We start from the raw sequence: 23,277 nt of genomic DNA on the forward strand, positions 1-23,277 counted from the left end.
GTGTTCACCTATTAGTACTTCCTCTCATGTTTCTGATTTAACACCAAAATGTGTTTTAATGTCCGCTGCTGTCCCTATTCTAGGACTTCTGATTTTGGAGTATTTCATAAAATAGCCAATGTGAATTTCAGGTGAATATAGGTTAATCCAAGTGAGATCAAGTATGACTTCAACAACACTTTTGAGAAATCTGATGGTAGAAAAGCCAGGGGGGAAAAAAACCCTTAATCACAGCTTGCAAAGCTTTTGTTTTTTCATGCTGTGATGGGACATTAAGCACAGGGAACCTAATTTCCTATGGCTTGTCAGGCCTTTTTCTTAGGTCTGATGAGGTCTAAGGATAATTATGTGTAACAGCCTGCTGTGGCAGAGACACTGAATTATCAGTTACAGCTCACAGTCTTCTCACAAAAGAATACGTCAGCCTCTCATTGCTTTATATTGTCAGCTAATCTCTAGACAGACTTCTGTTTGAGCTTGCTTTTCTCACCAGTCTCTTATCAAGATTGCGCCATGATAAAAAATTATTCATTTTAAGGAAATTAACATATTTAAAATAGTTTTAATATTAAATATTAATAGTGTAGATATGATATTGGTATATTACATAATATACTGATATATTCATATATATGTCTATTTTAAATCTTAATCAGATTTCTAAGCATTTTAATTTGCGTCCTGAAACAAAAGTTATTCCTTTGGTTTAAAATTTAGCTTCACAGATATTTATATTATTAATTACCTTTCTCATGTGATGTTAACTATCAATTTTCTTCTTGACATTTTTTCTAACAAGAAATATAATTTATTCAGTGAAGGGCATGTATTGTATCAAAAGTGAAATTGAAGTAGCAGTGTCAAAAATAACAAACCTGGTGCTTAAATACAGAAGTATTTACCTAGAGAAAGAAATGATACTTTAATTAATGACAACTCTCTATAACCAGTAGTTGATTTAGGTCCCAAAGGAAGGTAAGTATGATCAAGGAGTTAGAATACACTACATTCTCAACCATAATCAATTTTACATGATTCAGTATGTATAAAATCTTCAGACACTTGAAATCAATATTATATATTCACAAAGTGGTCATTTAAAAAGATTGGTCATTTAAAACAGCATATCTGCTTGATTACTTAATTTTTGTCACAAAAGTAGAATGCATGATGTGTTGGACATCAAGAAATAAAACCAACAATTTTCCCAAAATTATTTTCTTTAATTAGTTGTTTTAGTCAGAATTCTGTCTTACTACATTACTAATTTCTTTAATAATAATTTACTGCAAAAATCTGTAGGCTGTTTCAATGTACCTGTCGACCTTCTATTCCACTACCACACCGAGCTGCCTGAATATGAAGCAACCTGAACCTATTTAAGAATCTATGCATTTATCCCTGGACATTACACAGAAAAAGATACATCTGCTATGATTCAGTGCCCAATTTCCTTAAAGGTTAACTTGAATAACATTCATAGCATGAAACACATTAAAATTATATGTTTGCGTTTATCATATGATAGGGCTTGGTGCATTAACATTCATAAAATCATATTCTATATCCCAAATATCACCCTTGTTCACATATTAAATAACAGCAACATAAATGAGGACTAAAAATGTAAACATGACCACAGCCTATTAATAGAATATATTTCCTATCTTTAGGTAAGCCTAAATCCAAAATGACTTTTTTTTTTTTTTTACACTTACTAAGCAGAGAAAAAGACCCTTATCTATTTTAAGAAGCCGAGAAATGACATTGTTGAGAAATCTCTAGAATTACATAATCTCCCTACCCCACACTCAGGTCAATTTTGTCAAGTTCTGTCCTGTAGAAACTTTAAATATCTTTGGACCACAGACCCAGAATCTGTGGGCCAAACAAGCCTGTAGATATTTGTTTGAGGAGGCCCAGGTTTTCAAAAATTTTGAATCTGATTGCATTTAGGTGCAGCATATATTCTCTAATATGGCCACACGCTTAGCCTCTCCCTATGTTTTATATTAGGTTTAATGCACACAATTACTTGCCAGTCCTTGTAATAATTTGAGTTTACAACTGCTTTTACTCTATGTGAAAACAAAGCTATTAGGTTCAATTAAATTTTTAGCGTCTAATTTAGACAAATGTGAACTAGAAAAATGGCCGAGTAACTGGTTCAGCAGTATATTTCTACAAATTCAACCAACCAACCAAAAACCCAGAACAGGCAAAAACAAAAGCAAAAGGTATGGCATGATTTTTACTTATGTGTTATACTGTGCAAAGGAATATCCTGGTTCACTAATCCAATGAGTACATTTCTCCCACAAATCTTCTATAATTTTAATAAATATTAAGCCAAAATATTAACATCTTTCAATTCAATAATTTACAAAATGAGAAATATGTCATATATAAGTAATATTAAATACTAACAGCTTTAGAATGGACATGTTTAGTACACATAATAGAACGGAGTTTTTAATTATTTTTCTGTTATTAACTAATTTTTAAAAATTCAGCATGTAATTTATACATAGGAAACATGCTAATTCAAAAACAACAAAAACCTTAATCAGATCTTGGCATTCCTTTGTGTAAAACTGCTCATGGTTTACACTGTTCTCAGAATAAAATTCCATATATTTACCATGTCCTCTAAAGCCCTAAGTAATTTATGTCTTCCCTACATCAATCTCACATCCTCCTGCTAGAGCTACGTTAGACCTAGCTTCATTTCCTTGAATTTGACACACTCATTGTCATCTCTGAGCACTGTCTGGGGCAATTTCCCTTGCTCTTACCCTACTCTTTTCCCAGGCTTTGATTGGCTAGTTGCTTCTCTTGACTCAGGTTTTAACTTATATAACCCTTTCTCGGAGAGGTGTTTAAAATGGTGTCCTCATATACCAAAAATGTTTTGTGATTTATATGTTTATGTGGTTACTCATTTATTATACCCATTAAAATTTATAAGTAACGTTTTAAGGCAAAAGCAAAAAGTAAATAAAATGGTATCCCCATGTTATCTCATCTCCTTGTTTTGTTTGCTATTTAAAGTAGCTCTCTTACTTGAGCACCACTTAAACATTAATCCATGCTCTCCAGTTCTTTGCAAAGTATGTTATATGTACAAGACAAACTCAATGATTGCTATTAATGAGTTACTCTTTATTATGCCATATTACATTTATCATGTCAATTGTGTTTGTTCCTAAATTTATGTTAGTTGCACTTATTACTGTAATACATAGATATTGGCATAGCCATAGGTATAGAGATATAAATAGTATGTGTGTATATACATGGAATGACTGCAAAAATAGTTATTTCTAAGCAAAAATAGTTATTTCTAAGAAGACCATGCTGAATATATATTCATCATGTCAACTGTGATAGTAAATCAGCTTACCAATTATACTAACTTTTCTAATATATATAGTGATAGATATTGTTAAAATGAGTGTGAAAAAGTTATTTCTACAAAAACTTGAATATTTTGAAAAGATCTGATAAAATTTGAGGGGTTAAAAATGGATAGCTGTTAAATTTTGTGGGGGCAAGATAATTGAAAAAATACTTTAAAAATCTTTAAAATCTAGAATTAAGTACTTGAATTACTTTGTATCAAAATCTGTTCCATTTTAAAGGAATTTTGAAACTAGTAATCATAAACAAAGCATTATTTCAAAACCTTCAATTTCCTCTGAAATTTTTCAGATAATGGAAAGATCCTTGAAGAAACTTAACTTGAAGTTTGGTACTTTCGTAGCTGTTCCCCTTCTATCTCTACAGGGATTACCCAGGAAAGTCACTAACATACCTCCATCTTAGTCCTCCTCCTACCCTCTCCCTCCTTCTTTCAGCTCAGGGATACTGAATATGCTTTAAACTCTTGCTAATTCAAATAGAGGCCTTAGACTATCAGTATCAGCATCATATGGAAAGCCTGTTGTTAGAAATGCAGAATCTGAGCCGCCCCCAGATCTGCCCTATGAGAATATCCATTTTAATAAGATCCCCAGGAGATTCACATGCAAGTAAAAGTATGAGAAGTACAGCTTAAAAGCTAATTCTAAGAGAAAAAAAAATTTTTTTAAAGCACCTTAACAATTAATATTAACGACAAATAGAAGAGATTTTTAATTTACCCAAATGGCTTCCCCTCCATTGGCACAGGAGGTCAAGAATTGGCAAAAATCTCAATCTAGTCTAAGGTAAAGGAGACAACCCTTCTATTAAAAGCCATTTTGAAAACCTAGTAAACAAGAATCCTGTTCCTTCACAGATAATTTAATGAATATTAGGCTTAATGGGAAACCTAACATAAAATACCATAGTTGAAACTTCTGTTGTTTTGGGAAGTCATCTGAGTTTACATTTAGTCTATATGTGTGACTTTTTTCTCAAAGGTGGAGGGGAGCCATGTCAACTTTTTATCTGAAACAATACATTTATATTTATTACATATTATCATCAGAAACATTATACATCAAAAATTGTTGCAGCCAAACTGTGACTAACAATTACTTGCTAGAACAAATGCCACCTTTTGTAAAAATTATATCATAAAACATGAATTGTTCTCCAATCCATATATCTCATAATCTGTCTATTCAGTCAAAAATGACCCAGATATATTTCCTAACTAACCTCGCCAAACTTATTGTCTAGACAACAGAAATCTTAAAGCCATGAAAGTAACATGATGCTTCAGTGAGAAGTAAACCCTCAAAAGAATTCTGCTGCTATATATTTTTTAAACTTGTCTAAATATTTCTATGCAACGGAAAGAAAAGACCGATATAACAAAAGCAGTTGAAAGTATCTGCTCAGCTTTTGTTCTGTTATTTTCAGTAGAATTATTGGAAATGGTATCACACTCAATACTGTAATTTGTGCCTTTAAACTTTACCTTTGAACCTGATCATTATCGAGTATACAAATTAACCAACATTTATAAATTAAGCAAATTAATTTTTTCCCCTTAAAAAGTTGTTTATATTGGTTTTAAGTGATTTAACTCAAAACATTTCTAATAAACAACAATTAAAATTCAAATTAAGGCCTTACAAATGGTAACACCACAGCAACATTGTGAGGCTGTGAAGATGACCTTGGATCATATGAACCTCTCATTTTCACACATATTCAGACTACTTATATTCTAATTCCTAGTTTGGGGCTTTGTTTGCCTACAGGGAAAGACAATTTGCTTAATTAGAAAATATTTTGTGAATTGGAAGTGAGATGATTTATTGAATTGTTGATTAATGAAAAAAAATTTTTTTTTCCAGATAAACACATTTTAGCAATTTTCTCCCTAGTTCGTGCCTCTGCTAGGATATGTAAAATGGTTTTACCTTGAGCAATAATAATCTTGGTTTCAAAAAGTATCCCAAAACTGTTCCTCCTGAACAATCAGAGTTGGATTATCTTGGGGAAAAGAGAGAAGAAAAAAGGCTTTTCTGCTTATCTTGTTCAGTCCTTTCACCCGGGATTACTCAGGAGGAGGAGGAAGATGAAAGAGCTGGCCAGTGACACAATCAGGGCCAGCCAGGGCAAGGTTGTGAAACTGATCTGTCAGGGCCAACACTGGTAAAGTCACGTAAATTACCATGGCTGGAAAATAGTGAGTGTTTCAGCACAAATTTACTTTCAAGGGGAGAGAGAAAGAAAAAAGGGAGAAGGGGAGACAGCTTAAAATTTTTTTCACTAATTTCCCCTAAACCATGGACTTGCTCCACATGCATGATTGTGGCTACCACCCAGCAAGTAGTGTCCACTCCAGCTTATCTTTAGGCACCCAGTATATCTTTGGGGTCTTATCTGCCATACCATTAAAAGATTTTTCTTTTGTTTTGTTAAGGAAAGGAAGAAAAATTTCTTTGCATTGATATAAACATGAAATATAATTGTTTAAAATATTTTAACCCTAACTGGGATTTTTATTTATAACGAACAAATATTTTGATGGAAGGAGTCTATAATAGTGGAATTTCAGACATCAGCCACAAGCCTGGAAAGAGATGTGTTTTTGAGAGAGGAAAGCGGTAGTAGCAAGGGTATTTCGCATGCTCCAGCACTAACTCAGTTTTTGATTATAAGTCCCATGGCCTCTTCTGGAAGCTTGGGTCATGGTTAAAATGTAAAAAGCATTTATCAAGAAACTAGTAAACCCTAGACACTAGACATACATCATATCTAATTTCACTAAAGTTTGGACACCATATGAAGAAACATACTCGGAGAAGTTAACTAGCTTGCCCTGAGTCCCTTAGCTTATTAGGAGGTAGAGGCATCATGGAACCTAAGTTTGTCTGACTTCCAGCCCCTCACTCTCCCCATTACATCGTTTTGCTTCAGGAAGAATAGAATAAGGCGGTAGAACAGTTTTCATGCTAAGGACTGAATGTGAGAAACATCAAACATCATGTTCATCGAGAAAGTTTATCACAGGTCTATAAAGAGGTGATTTTTAGGCAACAGTGAAAGATTTATAAAATCAATCCTTTGTCCTTACATATTATTTTTTCTTTCCCAAGAACCAAATACTAAACCTGGGCTTTGGTAGAATAAAGAGAAAAAAATAAAAATAAAAAAACAGCTTAGAATGGAAATATTTATACAGAATAACAACAGATTATAAGAAATCTATAAAACTGAATATTTTCTTCTGGAAATCTATAAAACTGAATATTTTCTTCTGGAAAGTTCTAGTTAATATCTAATTTAAACAATCCTGTGACCTACATTTCCTGTGACCTATTTTTTTTTTAACATTTTTATTATATATAATTTACATACCAGAAAATTTACCCATTTAAACTATACAATTCAATGGTCTTTAGTATATTCAGAGTTTTGCACCATCAGCACACCTTAAATTTCATATTCAGTACCCCCAAAAGAAACTGTATTCATTAGCACTTACTCCTACTCTCATTTTTTTTCATGCTCAACCTTAGGCAACCACTGATCTGTTTTCTGTCTCTATAAGTATTCTGGATATTCCATATAAATGGAATCATATAATATGTTTTGTGTGTGTGTGACTAGCTTCTTTTAGTTGCCATGTTTTTAAGATTTATCCATGTTGTAGCATTCCTTTTTTAATGTCAAATAATATTGTACTATAGGCATATACCGCTTTTGTTTATCCATTCACTAGTTCATGGATATTCGTATTGTTTCACTCTGGCTATTATAAATAGTGCTGCTATGACTATTTGTGTGCAAGTTTTTGTGTGGCCATATGTTTCATCTCTCTTGGATATATACCTAGAGCAGAACTGCATTATATAACGCTATGTTCACTTTTAGAAGAACCATTGGACTATTTTCCAAAGTAACTGCACCATTTTACATTCTCACAGCAATGAATGAGGGTTCCAGTTTCTCCACATCTTTGTCAACACTTGTTAATTTCTTTTTTTTATTATATCACATAAGTGTGTGTGAACCAGTATCTCTTTGTGATTTTGATTTGTATTTCTTTGATAGCTAATGATGTTCAGTATCTTTTCATTTGCCTATTGGCTATTTGTATATTTTCTTTGGAGAAATGTTTGTTCCCTTTGATCTATAAATAAAAATAAAATAAAATAAAATGGTTTGTGATTTCAGAGTTTCTATTTTAGGTAAGCAGATAATCAAATGATAGTCCCTAAAACATGAAAGAAATTCTTTTGTAATTTCAGAACTGACTTGAAATAGGAGTGAGTTGCAGTGATAGAAGTGAGGGTTTTCAATTATATTCTTATACCCTTTTGGAAATAGAAGTTAATAATCTTCATGTTTATATGTGATTAATGGGGTTTAAGACACACTACCCCAAAATATGTCACCTTGGCAAATTGAATACTTTAAGCTAAAGAAGTTTGAAAAAAAGGCAGAAACAGAAAGATCTCCCTGACCTTCCCCCTGTCCATCTCCCCTGAAATGGATCATAAAACCCTCATGTGAGAGGTTTCTCTCTATATCCAAAAGTAGCATTCTTATCTCTGAAGTTAAAGGGATGCCCAGAAGGATCTCGGTAAACAGGTCTTGCTTAATTTCCTTAACCTATAATATTCCTCCCCAAATGTGCTCTTTTCATCAAACCTAGCATAAAAATACTCAGCCATGTTTCTTTAGGTCTTCATTTCCGTGTGAAAGTTCCTGTGACATGCAAAACATATTAAATAAATTTGTTTATGCCTTTCTCCTATTAATTTGCCTTTGTCAGTTTTTAAGACCCAGCCACAGATCCTATGAGTCAAAGAAAACATTGTCCTTTCCTAGACTATGAAGACATTAGTTGAACCTGAAGGACATAGAGGGTACTTTTCCAGGGAGGTAATTGTAAGAAACAACGTGGTCTTTGCCTGAATTTAAATTCTGGCTCTAGCAGTACTACCTGTATGACCCATTTCTATGTCTCACTTTCAAAATCTGTACAATGAGCTAACTACCTCCTAGCGTAGTTGAGAGGATTGTTTGATAATGTCTTTGCACCATGCCTATACATAGTAAGCTCTTGGTATATGATATGTGCTAGATATTAATATTACTCCTTCAAAAACATGAAACTGTGGGCATAGAAGCCATAAGTGCAACATGAAAACATAAAAGCTAGCTCTGTTTATTACTCCATACACTCTGAAAGAAAAAGAGGAACAGAAGATAGAATCAGTTCAGCTATGAACCTCCACTTTAAGAGAGGAAAGAACCCCCGAGAAAAGTCGATTACCAGAGATGGAGGCATTTTAAACTAGAGTGGCCCTTAAAAAGACAATAAAATCTGGGCAGGGAAAGAAAAATGTCATCTCTCTCCTTTACCACTTTTCTTATATTTCCTTATATGGTAAAGCTGTATGTTGTGCAAGAAGAAATCTTATACAAAGTTCACAATAGTGAAGGCAATCTTATGTTGAAAAACTCTCTAACAGCTGACTCTCTTTGACCCAAGAGGTTTCAAGCTCCTGAAATCTTGTTTCAGACAAACGAATAGAAATGGTATCTGGGTTTTATCTAGTTTGAACTTTAATGGCTTATATATTTCTATTTCCGATAGCTCTATCTAGTGCAACAGAGGACAGAGTTTCAAAAATGTGTTTCCCTTTATCTAAAGTGAACTTTAATAACCCAATAAAAAGTTTGAAGAAATATGTGGACTATTTGTTGTGATTTTATATACAGAGTACATGTGCCATAAATGTATTTTATGAATGAAATTTTTATGTTTGAGTCAGTCCTCTCTTCATGCTTTCAAAGACAGTATACACTATGCTAAAGCATTAACTTTCAAAATAAATGCACTAAAATATTATGATTTAATTAATTCTCATGTAGTATTTTGTGTTTTACATACATCTAGTGTTTCTGAGCCTGACTCAAGAAAATGATCCTACAGAATTACATGTATTGGAAAGCTTTTATGAAATGCAATCAGCTTAAGTGAAGAGAGTTAAAATAACATAAATCCTACAATTTTGCTTATTTTATCATAACAGAAACTACCACAATACTGAATTAATTACATTGAAATCCAAAGTTACAGATTTTTTTTTTCAGTGGAATGAGAGTTTTATTTAGGAATTCTTAAGGAGTATCACCTTTTAACATTCTCTTGACATTAATTTAGCAAATACTTTTTGGTTTCTATAAGCAGATTTATGCAAAATTATTCAATTTTGGAGAGTATTTACTTATGACTACTGTATTTCTGCTCAGATTTTTATTTATCAAAAATAAAAGCAAAATGGGTAAATTTCCAGTATATGAACCTGTCAACATAAATTTAAATTTAATAATCGATATCTACGCTTTCGATATGGCAGTCACTAGCTACATGTGGCTACTGAAAACAAACTGTGATTGATGGGACTGATGAACTGAATTTTAAAATTTATTCACATTTAATTAATTCATTAGTCGCCATATGTGGCTAGCAGCTAGCATATTGGGGAGCACAAACACAGAGGACTATGTTATTTTATGGCTAGATGTCACTGTGAGTAATGGTTCAAAGTCATAGATGAATTAACTGACCAGGTATTTCCATCACTAATTTGCAGTATTAACAGCATCATTAAAGCTGCTAGTCACCTGTTAGTGCCTATGAATTTAAAGAAATGTTCCACTTCATTTTTAACAGATTCTTATACAATATGTAGTTCTCAGAGGACAAGGAATAAAAGTATAAATCGTTCATTTTGTTCATCTATTCTTTTAGTGAGCATTTATCTAATCCCCATCATGTGTCAGGCAATGGGGGTTCAGAACAACCGAAAAGGGCGCAGCCCCTATTGATTTTACATTTATATAGTGTCTACTTTGTCCCAGACACACTGAGCATACACTTTACTCTGAAGGAGGTTGGAGAGTTTAGAGGGGAGAACCCCAAAGTTGAAGGCAGTATGAGTACTTACTATAGCACTGTGATACTGTAGTAGCACAATTAAGAAGTATCTGAATACATAAGCAATTAGAGGAGTGTTCTTGAAACGGAACTGAGTTTTGAAGACCAAGAGGAGTCAATGAGAAGCCATTCTGGGCAGAGAATTTGAGCCAAGACACTGGAATGAACTAGCAGGGTGCTCTCAGAGAACTATGTAAATAGTTTGGTTTCCTGAGAAGTAGAATATAAAGGACTAGTAGGAGATAAGGTGGGGCCTAGATCTCTAGTGTCTCAAGAGATAAACTAAAGAGTTTGATCTTTGTGCTGAAAGACTTAAGGAGAAACTCAAGGGTTTTGGGAATGGAAATTTTTTAAAAAGTTCAGAGTGATAGTTGAGAAAGATTCCTCTGTAAGAGCCAATTACATAAGGAAAAAAAAAATCACAGGAATTTAGGTGGAGAATACCTCTGGGGTTTTAAATAATACACAAGTGAGATCTTCATGAGATTTAACAGGGAATGGCTTTGTTTTTATGAGAGTGAGGCATTTAGTAACTCTAGCCAATAAGAAAAAGAAAAAATAAAGAGAAAACCCATGGGTTAATGCTTAGGCACTATGCTTGTGAAGCAAGTCTTTTTGCAGAAACTGCTGACTTGGAACTTGATGTAAAATACAGTTATGACTTAACAAGATAGATTTACACCAGAAATACAGCAGTAACACACTTGTAGGAATAAGAAACACTAGTTAAACTAGAGGGACGGATAAGATCTAAATGGCAGAAACTTTATCTAACTATTGTATTTCCAATATCTAGACTAATACCTGGCACAGTACCATATGTTTAGTAAATATTTATTAATATTCATAAATACTGTTATGGGTGGCCAATTTTCCAGTAAGCCAGCATTTACTTCTGATTCTGTTAACCAGGGTATGGTAATCTGATCAAGGAGATGCTGTTAACCAGGGTAATCTGATCAAGGATATGCTAAGGGCCAACTGTTAACCAGGGTGTGGTGATCTGCCCAGGGATGTGCTGATGGCTATATAAACTGCCTCTTCTGGGAGCTCGGGGCTGATCTCTTCTAACCCTGCACGGTAGAGAGTCAGTCGCCGGCCGGCTAATAAAGGCTCACAATTCATCTCAATTGGCTCTGTGGGTCTTGGATTTGATTGCACCACAACAATACCAATAAATAAATGTATCATAAACATCAGATAGAAGAATTAGAAGAATATTTAGATCACTAATTCACCATAGTCATCCCCCCAAAAAAATCAGAACATTTTATCCCAGGACAATGAGCAATGTTACCCTGAGGCCCCTTGGAAGTTTGTGTGAAATATCTAGTCACTAATCAGACTTAACCATATCAGACATACCTATATCAGCCTTTTTTAGTGCTCCAGGGGTCTTGAACAAGCTGCCTCCAAACAAGACATTTAGTTTTGACACAGCATCTTTTCTAGTGCATATGGAAAAGAGAAATGAAACCATGCACCTCTTTCCTTATGCAATGTCGCCTCTTCCTGTAAAACAACGAAATCTGTATAACTAGCTTCTTATTACATGGAGTAAAGATGAATCAAACACAACTAGGCTCTATTTAGAGCACAGGTTCTCATACCTGACTGCTTATCAGAATCTTCTGCTTCTGAAAAACACAGATTTCTGAGCCCCATCTCCAGAGATTCAAATTAAAGAAGATTTAGGATTGGGGTAGTGGTGGTGGTGTGTCCTAAGAATGTTTACTGTTATTTATTTATTATTTTTACAATTCTAATCCTGTCCACACTTGACCAATAGAAATGTATGGACACCTAAAATGTATTCTATTCCCTCAAACAAAAAGTGAAATTTATATATAATCTACTTGCTTTGGTCAGAAGCCTTCTACACCCTCACTATCAGTGGCTTCCCCTGCTAGTTGCTTGCAGAGAAACTCAGAAGGTCAAGAACAGCTAGTGAAGCTAGCTGCATAAGGTGTTGCCCTTTATATTTGCTAATGGTTGTCTTTAAGCTAAACTTTGAGATCATGCTGAGAAAGCAAGACCTCTTTCTCCATGAATCCACTCAGCTCTTTATTTTCTAATTAATGTCTTATCAAACTGTTATGGCTTAATGTGCCAACAGTGTGAAAACAAAACACCTCTCCCTGATCTTTAATCCTCTCTTTTTTCTCCTTTTCTCACTTCACAGAGAAGACCATAATGTTTGTTTAGAACTTATGATGCAAGCCGAAGCAAGCAAGCAAGCAAACAAAAACCCCTCATTTCAGAGAGGTTGACCATGAAACGGAAATGAGATAATCTTTGTCCCTTTATCACCTATGGTCCTTACCCAATTTCCTCTCCTTCCAATTGGCAAATTAGGGCTTTCTTAAAGATGTATTTAACACACACACAAATATTGAAGTTATTCTTTTAGGCTATCCCCAAAAGCTAGTGCCTCTCTAAGCACAAATAGATGATGAGATCCTGTGTTCTGCCCTTGTGGCTGGTATTATGTTTGGACAGGCAATTGTATCTAATTATACAGCCAGGATGTGGACTACTAGAAGCAGAGAGCAGTTACTGGCGTATGAGTCTATGTTGTTGCTTTCTCAAAGACACTAGGGAGTATATTTACCAAGGTAAAAAATTCTCTCAGTTCTGTTGTGGCAGACTTGTTCCAGTCCAAAACAGATGTTTCTGAAAATGCACTATACCTTTCTAAAAAAAGAAGTCCAAAACCTTTACATGCTGTATTTATAAAGAAGGGACAGTTGAATAATACATTCTACTCTAAGGCACTTACATTTTAAAGTTCAAAAAAATGCATGGAAAGGTATAACCAACAGAAATGCCTACAAATGCTCATCAATTAAATGAAATGTACAAGCACGTGCACAGTGGCGGGGGGTGGGTTGGGGGTGGGGACAATGTTGAACTGAAATAGCTTTTTGTTGTTGTTTATTAGTAACTTTTTGAAACTTTGAGTAATGTATAATGGTTTCAATGAGGCTTTACAATGCTCATTAATTTTAGGCAAAGAGTCGTTTGGTTTAGTGGTGTTTCAGAACAAGTCACCCCAAGATATGCCACTGTGTAGTATGCAGGTTGTTTTGAGCTAAAGGCAAATTTAGCCTAGGCTCAAGAGAAACTTCTGCCTCTCTCTTAACTACTAGTAAAACTTTTATTAGGAACTTTGACCATAATAAGAGATTATCAGGGATAACCTCTTTTGACCTACCTATATATAGGACAGGACAAACTTTTACTTAGTAAGCATAAGCTGGTATCATCCTGCAATGATCCTTTGAAGCCTTACCACCCTACCTCATCCCTAGCTCTTATGTACCCATGTTCCCTTTCTATCTCTGGAACCTCTCACACATGTATGTGAGGTTTCCATACATATGTATATATTAAATTTGGTTATTTTCTCTTGCTAATCTGTTTCATGTCTATTTGATTATAAGGTCTGCAAAAAGAATCTTGAGGGTAGAGGAAAGTTTGTTCCTTCCCCACAGTTTCTTTGTTTGGTCTGAATTAGTGCTTTCCAACAGACCTTCCTGCAATGATGAAAATGTTCCTCTGTGATGGTATGATATTCCCTAGCCACATGGGCTACTGAGCACTTGAAATGTAGCTAGTGCAACTGAGTGAATGAATTTTTTCTTTAATATAATTTTAGTGAATTTAAATATAAATGCAAATAGCCACATGTGCCTAGTTGCTTCTCTATTGGAAAGTACAAGGCTTGATGACTATGTGGTCCCACATTTTCTCAAAATTCGTGACACTTTCTGAAATGATAAGGGGATGTTGAAATGACTGGAGACACACAATAATTGACTGGGAAGATTTCAGAGAAGACAAAAACAGTAGATTTGTGTGATTGACTTGCACTGTTACTTAAAGAAAATGGATTTCTCTGCAAAACTCAACTAAGAACTATAGAACCTTAAAATCTTTAGAGATATTACACTGGTCCTCAAGAAACATCTTGTAACATTTAATGTATCCTGTTAAGGACAAGACAATAGGCCTAAACTGGAGTTGCTTATGCTAAACTATGTCACCAAACCAAGACTTTATCACAGTTTTATCTTTCCCAGAAATGGAATCTGAAGACAATCAGGAATCCCTGATCAGCACTAGTTAGGAATGCCTGATAGACCCCTGCTGTTCCCTAAAGAAAAGTTACCTTGCAATGACCAACCTGCTTTTTGTCCTTGTATAACTTAATTGTCCTGATCCCTTCTGCCTATAAAAATCTTTCATTTTGTATAGCTCCTAGGAATTCCTTTCTATCTGCTAGGTGGGATGCTACTCTAACCAAAAAAAAAAAAAAAAAAAAAAAAAAAAAAAAATTGGTTTTTGCTCAAATAAACTTAAAATTTTCATATTCTTGAGTTTATTTTTAAACAATCCAAATCAACAAACTTTAAATACCTATAGAGAGGAAACAGAAGGTAAGGACTAAAGGCAGCAAAGTAGCAGGCCAGAAAACCTTAGACTGGGGTTTGCTAAGTAACTGGCAGCATCACGCTGCCAGTTATCCTTTGACTCTGACTTAGTAAATGCTTTTGAGCAAGCCATTGCTAAGGCCCTAGCTTTGAGGCTGTGGCGTGAAGAACAGCCCAGAGTCTCAGATACACTGGAAAATAACATTTTCCTGTTTTTATAGACTTGACAGTTTTTAAATTTTTGCCTTGATAGATTATCTTGACCTGACTAAAAATCACAATTTTACTTCATTTTATTATTTGCAGAAATGAGTCTTTTTCAACGAGGTCAGCAACACATGATTCCATCATTTATATTTTACCCATTTCTGCCGTGCCAGTATAAGTTTCCTAGTGTATCAAATCACGTGTTTTTCTGTCATTTCCCAAATAGTTTAGAACATAGCAGACTTAATAAAACAGTGACCTTTTAAACTACTTTTATGGTTTCTGGGGAGGTGTTATGATTCACATGCTTTCTAACAGTAAGATTGATGTCCCAACTATATAAGAAGGATTATAGCTATAAAGTGAACTGAAGAATTTCTTGTAAAAACATTTCCTCACTGAAAACTACCCAATCTTTCTCTCAATGTAGAAATATACTAGTTGCTCCATTTTTAGACACTTAAGAAATATTTGCTCCTCATATACACGTGCGAATTAGAATAAACTTAAAGACAACTCTAGGTTAAATATCCTGTTTCTTCAACTCTAAAGTCTTCTCACCACCTTTTAAATTAACATATTACCACTTATGCATCAGGATATATCTTGGAATCAACATGGAAAAGAAATTTGACAGCTTCCAAATAGGTAAGCCAATTGTGACAGAATTATTATTGCCCAAATAAGTTAATATTTTAGCTAGAATGTAACTGGTCCATCCACATTGTCACTTTGATTTAATTACTTACATTGGTAGTAATACATTTAAATTTCAATGTACCTTTGTATCCTTAATCATCTTTTAAAATATATTCAAGATTACACTGTTAAGTAGTTCTGAGATATAGTTATTCCTTATTGAAAAGACTGCTTGTCATTTACCAGGAGCATAATTAAAGGCAGAAGAAACTACCAAACTTCTCAGAAGATATCACCAAATTTTCAAAGTTAAGAAAAGTGAGTATAATTGATTTTTACATCCTGATGGAGCCTCAATCAGGTGCCAAAGATCTGTGAAAAAATTTCCAGCTCACGTTTAAGAGAGGCTGTTTAAATTCTAGCATTGTATGCTTTAATTAGGGGAACACATGAAATAGCAAACTGAATGAAATAGAAAAACCAACTTCTTCATATGTTCTAATATGCTTTTCTATACTCTAGTTAACTCTGAAAGCACGGAACAGGTCGATAGCACAGTCCAGGTTGTAAACAGCTGCATATCACTGGGATGTTATGAATAGTTGCTTATGGTTAAAATATATTAAAATAAGTCATTGGACTTTAAATGTTAAAAACATATATTCTCTCGCATAAGGGAGAGTCGGAAAAATTAAACAACATAATTAGATACTAAAGAGTTCGGCTATTGAACTTATGAGACATGAATTATAAAATAATAATATTTATAATGTTTATAGAAATTTTAAAAAGTAATTCAAAATCTGACAAAAAAATATAAAAATAGCCATATTAAAAGAATTATCAAAATATTTTAGAAATAAAAAGTATAATAATCAAAATTATAAACTAAATGGATGATTTAAAAAGCAGATGAACTATGAGAAAGAATTTAGGAAACATGGGAGATAAAAGTGAGAAGGTCAAAAATACATTAACTTGGTGTTCCAAGAAGAGAACATTGAGAGACTAAAGGGAGGAACTACTCAAATCGCTGAAAGCTAAGAATTACCTAATTGGTGAGACAGAGATAACGAAAAAACAAACAAACAAACAAATAGATGGTATCCATATAAAGAAATCCACATGTAAAAATACATATCATAGTAAAACCATAGACAATCTAAGAAAAAACAGACAGTTTTAAAACAGCCATAGAGAAAAATTACACTACACTAACTTGAATAATGCTCCCCTCCCTTATCCTCAAGATTCTCTCCCTTCCTGAAACCTCAAAATGTGACCCTATTTGGAAATGGAATCTTGGCAATTACTGACATCCTTATAAATGAAGAGAAGAGACAGAGACAGAAACACACAGAGAGCAGAGGGCCTGTGAAGATGGAAGCAAAGACTGGACTGCTGCAATTACAAGTCAAGGAATGCCAAAGATTGTTGGCAACCATCAGAAATTAGGAGAGAGTCATGGAATAGACCCTTTCCTGGAAACTTTAGTGAGACTGTGGCCCTGCCAACACCTTGATCTTGGACTTCTAATCTCCAGAGCTGTGAGAGAATATATTTCTGTAATTTTAAGCTACCCAGTGTGTGCTAATTTGTTCTGATGGCCCTAGAAAACTAACGCAACCACTAAAAATAAACTGCAGTTAGAGTGCCATTCTATCAATAACTGCAGAAGCCAGGTGACAGTGCCACCCTTCACGTGCTAAATTACAGTAGCTGTTGAATTGCGTATCTGCCTTCCTTACTTAAGAATGAAACAAAATTAATACATTTGTAAGTTATGAGGTAGAATTTAGCATAAGGAGGCTCTTACTGATTAAACTTCTAAAAAAATTATGCTTCAAGAAGATAAATTTTCCCATTAAAATTTCTGAGAGAATAATAAACAAATAAACAGACATGTAAGCAAATATTGATTGTATAAAACAACAAAAATAATACTGTCTAACTTGGGAGTAAAGAATTAGAGCAAAATATTGAAGGAGGTGATCAGAGTTTAAATTGTTCACTATTATTCAAGAGTAGGGTAGAAATACTAAGTCAAATTTGTTGATTTTAAAACATATGTTGTATTTTAATGTTAATTATTAAAAGAACGGGAATAGAATTATAAGGGACAAAATAGTAGACAGAAATAATTGAATATAAACAATAAAAATAGGTATGAAATAAAAATAGCTAGAGAAAAAGCAGGAAAAATATAAAGCTGAAAACAATACTGTAGAAATATTTCTAAATATGTTTGTAATCACAGTAAGTATAAATGTACCAAACACACCAGTTAGAGGACAGATTGTCATATTGAATTTAAAAATATACCTACCATGTGTTATTTCAAGTGATATACCTGAAGCTCAAAGACACATTATGATTGAAAATAAAAGAATATAAAATACATGTCAAGCAAATAATAATTAAATACATAGATATGTTAACATGAAATATAGACTTGAAAACAAAAAAAAAGCAATGAAAGAGATGGAGGATCACTTTATAATGATAAAAGGGACAAGGAACAAATAAGACATTGCAATTCTAAACTCATTCACATCAAATAATATAGCCTTAAAATATATAAAGCAAAAATCAAAAAAATTACATAAAGAACTGTGTCTAAATAATAATAGACTTTTGAATTATACTTGTCTCTAAAATTAATAGGTCAAGGAAAGTATTTATAAGGATATGAAAATTTAAATAATATGATCAATAAGATTGAATAGATATAAATAGAATGCTGTGCAGAAATTAGAGAATACATATTCTTTTAAAGCATGCATGCAACATTTATGAAAAATGACAAATTCTAGGCTGCAAACCAAGTTTCAGTAAATCACACAAAAAAGTTAACTATATTCTCTCATCACAATTTAATAAAAAATAAATAACAAAAATAACTTGAAAAAAGAAACATATATTTGGAAAATAATTTTATAACCCCTTAATCAATGAACTGAGTTTCCAGCTTCATAAATTAAAAATAGACAAATTAGATGCTAATGTTAGCAATTTTAAAGTATGCATTAACAGAGCTAGTTGTTAGAATTGCTCTAAAATTTGTCATTACATCACATGTTTGAATAATATTTAGTGTTTAATTTTAGTGAGAAAAAAAGAATATGAAAACATAATTTAAGTTTATGTTTAAAAAATTGAGATGGTTAATTATTGTAGATAGATCAAATTAAGTAAATATATTTTTTCAGTAAATGATGATAATATCTCCTCATAAATAATATTATTTTGAAGATAAATACCATGATGTATATGTAAGCACTTCCTTCCAAAGCTACTTTTAATTATTTTTGGAACAAAACAAGATAAAATAAAATAGATACAACTAATAGATCATTGTACTTTCTGAACTGAGGTACAAAATAATAGGTACAAAAGAATAGGTTAGGATCAATTGAGGAGATAGACATTGCAATTATTTTTGAAGTCACTTTAAAGCTCATAGCTCCTTCTTAAATGCAAAAACAGAAAACTTAGTTGTGGATAGATTTGTTATGATCCACACCAGTTACAAAAATGATGACCCTAATGGTTTCCTCAGGTCTTACTGTGAACTGACACTAATTTGGTCCTTTACAGACAGTATCATGTTTAATCCTCACCACACCATTATAAGGTAGAGATCTCTGTTTTGCAGCTTAAAAAAAAATAGAGGTCTGAAAGGTTAAGAAACTTGATCTTAGACACTTACCCCTAAATCTAGCTCAGCATTTATATTATTTTAACTGTTTATAACAGATATTTTAAAGGAGAACTGGTCAATTATTTTGTAGACTAATCTCCCAATGTGGTTTTCTGTTTTCTCTTCTTTTGATCTATGCATCTTTAGCAAGAATATCATAGAAGTAAAGTTATACCTTTCTTGGTACATCATATTATGAGTTACATGATGGCAAAACATCTTACCACCAGTGATGTTAATTTGCTAATTTAGTTAAGGTAGTATCCACCAAGTTTTTCCATTCTAAAGTCGCTAATTACTGTGGTTTGCCAAAATGTACATACTTTCTTTTTAACTTCCATCATTGCTTTTACATTTATTAATTGGAATGTGACTGCAAAGGAGAAGTGTCTCTTTTGTCCTATTTATTTACCCAATTATTTATTTATATCAGCATGGACTCATGGGTATTTATTTGAGCTCATGAGTTATAATTCATTATCATCATTATTAACGTTGTTGCTCAGATTGTTCAAGATTTGATCCTTGACAGCTCTTTCAATTTTGCTTCTACATCCCCTCATATTGCCAATTTTAAAGGAGAGATTTCAGGTCTTTGTCCTTTCTCTGCACCAGCACTGACTCAGCCATTTCTCCATAAAGTCCTGGTTTCTTTTATTGGAGAATTGTGTTGAGAAACCAAGATCTGAGTTGCTATATATAGTTGTTGCTACAACTTAGTATATTTTAAGAAATAAAAATAATTGCATCCCTTTTTTTTCTATTTTTGGGGCCAACTGTGATGGAAGCAACTGGAATGACTGCTATCAACATGTACAAAGCAGAATTCATTCAATTGTAATTTTTGGTTGATTCCAGGGACCATATTTGTGTCTGTGCTCTGTGTTTGCCATGGAGACCTAGAAATACCAGGTATTCTACTCCGGCCTCTTGACTTGTTTAAACACACAATGAAATCTAGGACTTGCTCACAGATCATTTCTATGGAGTCACAATAATATGCTTACAAAAAAATATACCTAAGTCCTATACCACAACAAGTGGTAAAAAATATGGCAGAGACTCACCCTTAGCATTCTTTGTAGTTCCCAATTCAACCCTGAGTCAGAAGATAAAACACCAGTTTAGACTCAATTACCTTCCTGAAATACCTCCCTCAGCAAAGCTAAATAAGTTTGACTCTGAGTTGAAGTTTCCTGTGCCAGATTCTGGGCTCCAGCTCACTGACTGCAGACACAATGCTCTTCCCTCCCAATAGCTATGAGAAGGAAAATGGCAGCAGATTTGAAATTTAAATGACCTCAGGCAAAGTGTTGATCTAAATTTTTTGTCAGTGATTTAAGAAGCATTCAATGGCTCTAGGCAGGAACTAAAAAAGAGAGCTGAAAAACTCTCCATGAATAATCTCAAGCAACTTCAGGGCCAGATTTTGTCTCCAGGTCTCAGCACATAACTCAGTAATGTTTTATCTTGGGGAAATTAACAGGACCTCTGCACTGTCAACACAATATTGAGCTCAAAATATTCAATACTTAGGAAAAGACATATGATGCCGGAGCCTGGAATCTTTGAAAGATTGAGTAAACAGATAATAATACTTTGGAGATACACAGAAAAGACAAGTAAATCTTAATAAATTTCAGGAGCACAGAAATATAAATGACACATGGATAGGAAGCCTAGGTGAATAAGATCAATACTCAGGAGGACTGTTAGGAAGCTGAGTAAGAGATTGTTCTGGAGTCCTTAAAAATAAAGGAAAATATGAGCTCCAAAAACATGGTTTATGTAATGTTGAAATGCTACCCTTTTGTTTTCCTCAATGAAGAGTTTTGCCTATATTTGAATCAGGCATTTAATTCTGAGTAATCATTATTTTACACTACTACAACACCCAAGTTAAAAATTCCAAGTTAGCATGAATAAAGCATCCTCAATTCTAAATAACAGAATAAAGCCTGTACATATCTTTTTAAAATAGTTTCTTGCTATTATTCTACTTTGGCATCATTTTATAAAGGAACCGTATAGTAGATAATATATTTGAAAAGTAAAAGAAATCTTTTTGTACACATTCACAAAGAATGTATGCTTTATTTCCTGCAGCAAAACAACTGGCTTTCTTTCATACTTGAAAAATAAAATGCATGAATAGGTATATTGTAAATATTGATATATCGTTCTTGGCATCATATTGGTATATAATTAATTATACTTTACAGCATTTAGTTATTAGATATTATTTTTGCTGATAATAGAAATGATTTTTCACAAGGGTTCTACTGAATTATACTTAACAATAGCTTTTAAAGAACCTGCCAAGGGACCATAAACTCTGTCCCTGATGAAATAACTAAGCAACAATTATATCTGCTATGTGGGTGGATTTATGATATGAAGTATTATTCCAGCAAAGCACTGAACTAGCAGATATTTCACTTCGAGAGTAAGAACCATTTATGGTACATTATTCTACTGCAGTGCTTCTTTGAGGAAGAATAAAAGGTGATCTGTCCATAAAACAGCTATTAAGTTAAACATAATGGAATAGAGAAAAGGCCACTCATTTACATCAAACTTATGTCACAAAAATTCACTTGCTATTGCCCTTCAAACAACTAGAGAATCTTAAAAAGGAGTCATTTCCATTTAATTCCCAGTTAGTGTCATCTGTTCTTTATGTAAGTTTGCTTATATGTGTCAAAAGCCATCAAATGATCACTTAACAGTGTTGGGCTAAGGTAGGGAAAGAGGCCCAAGATAGATTTGATTTCTATTGATACAGATATTTAAATAGCAGAGGCTGTGCCCTGCCAATGACTGTCAGAATAAACAGAAGGAAGGGCTTGAAGCCTTCCATACAGAGTAGAATCTTACTATTATATGATTAAAACGTAAGAACTTTGTCAATTCCTTAATTTCAATTCATTTCTCTGTCTTCTAAAACCATTGATCATTTAACCTCTCTTAAAGGTTATTTGCTTTTATTTTTTAATAATAAATGTGCTGTTGTAATCAGAGTTTCTCTGGACATTGCTCTCCTTGTATTATTAGAGATAGACAGACAGACAGACAGACACACACACACACACACACACACACACACACACACACACAAATATCTCTAGCTCTTTACCGCTATCTATTAATTGACAATTTTTTTCTTTTCCACCAACACAGAAATTCCCTAAGGTCAAGAAGAGCTCTTATGCTTTAATAGTGTCCTTAGACTAGAAGTTATTGTAATGTCTTCAATTTTTTTTTTTTTTTTTTTTTTTTAAGAAAGGGAGAGAGGAAAAAATGGAGAAAGGGAAGACGGAAGAACAGAAAGAAAGAAAAACTGTAAAATGACACATTTCAAAAATTTCCTTTGCTAATCTTATTTCTCTTCACATCTTGGGCATAAATATTTTTAAAATGATTAAAAATGTATGGTTAGGTGCAAAAAAACTCATCTTGATGTACAAAAGAAAAAATGAACTATGTGTGTGCCTTATACAAAATTTTTTCTATGGTTGCATTATGGTTTATTGATCATATGGTCTTTAAATCAGGATTAAGATGATTAAGCAAGAAAATATGATCAGATATAATTAGTAAAATGGCAATTTGGCATAATATAGATCTTCAAACTTTTAATAGTAATTATATTGGGTGAGACAGTGTAAAATGACTTAATTGCCAAATAATTAAATTTCTTCATGCTGCAAATGAAGTATTTAGCTATTTTAATTTTTATCTGTTAAAAATAAACTTTTCTTTCTTTATAATACTTGCTTGAGATTTTTCTGTCACTTAGACTTTTAGTTACTCCATCCATCTATATCCTCACATGATAAAATTAATTGCACCTAAATAACAATTCAAGTTATTACAAATGTAAGTTTCATGGGACTTTCTTTTTT

General features: G+C 33.1%; 1 protein-coding gene across 2 annotated transcripts in view; it reads right to left on the minus strand.

Annotated features, from left to right (window-relative positions):
* PRKG1 (protein kinase cGMP-dependent 1) overlaps positions 1 to 23,277 on the minus strand; it is a 1,094,018-nt gene that overhangs the window by 497,853 nt on the left and 572,888 nt on the right. The gene's annotated exons all lie outside the window — the stretch shown is intronic.

Source organism: Rousettus aegyptiacus, unplaced genomic scaffold (genome assembly GCF_014176215.1).
Source record: "Rousettus aegyptiacus isolate mRouAeg1 unplaced genomic scaffold, mRouAeg1.p scaffold_m13_p_6, whole genome shotgun sequence".
NCBI classification, from domain to species: domain Eukaryota; kingdom Metazoa; phylum Chordata; class Mammalia; order Chiroptera; family Pteropodidae; genus Rousettus; species Rousettus aegyptiacus.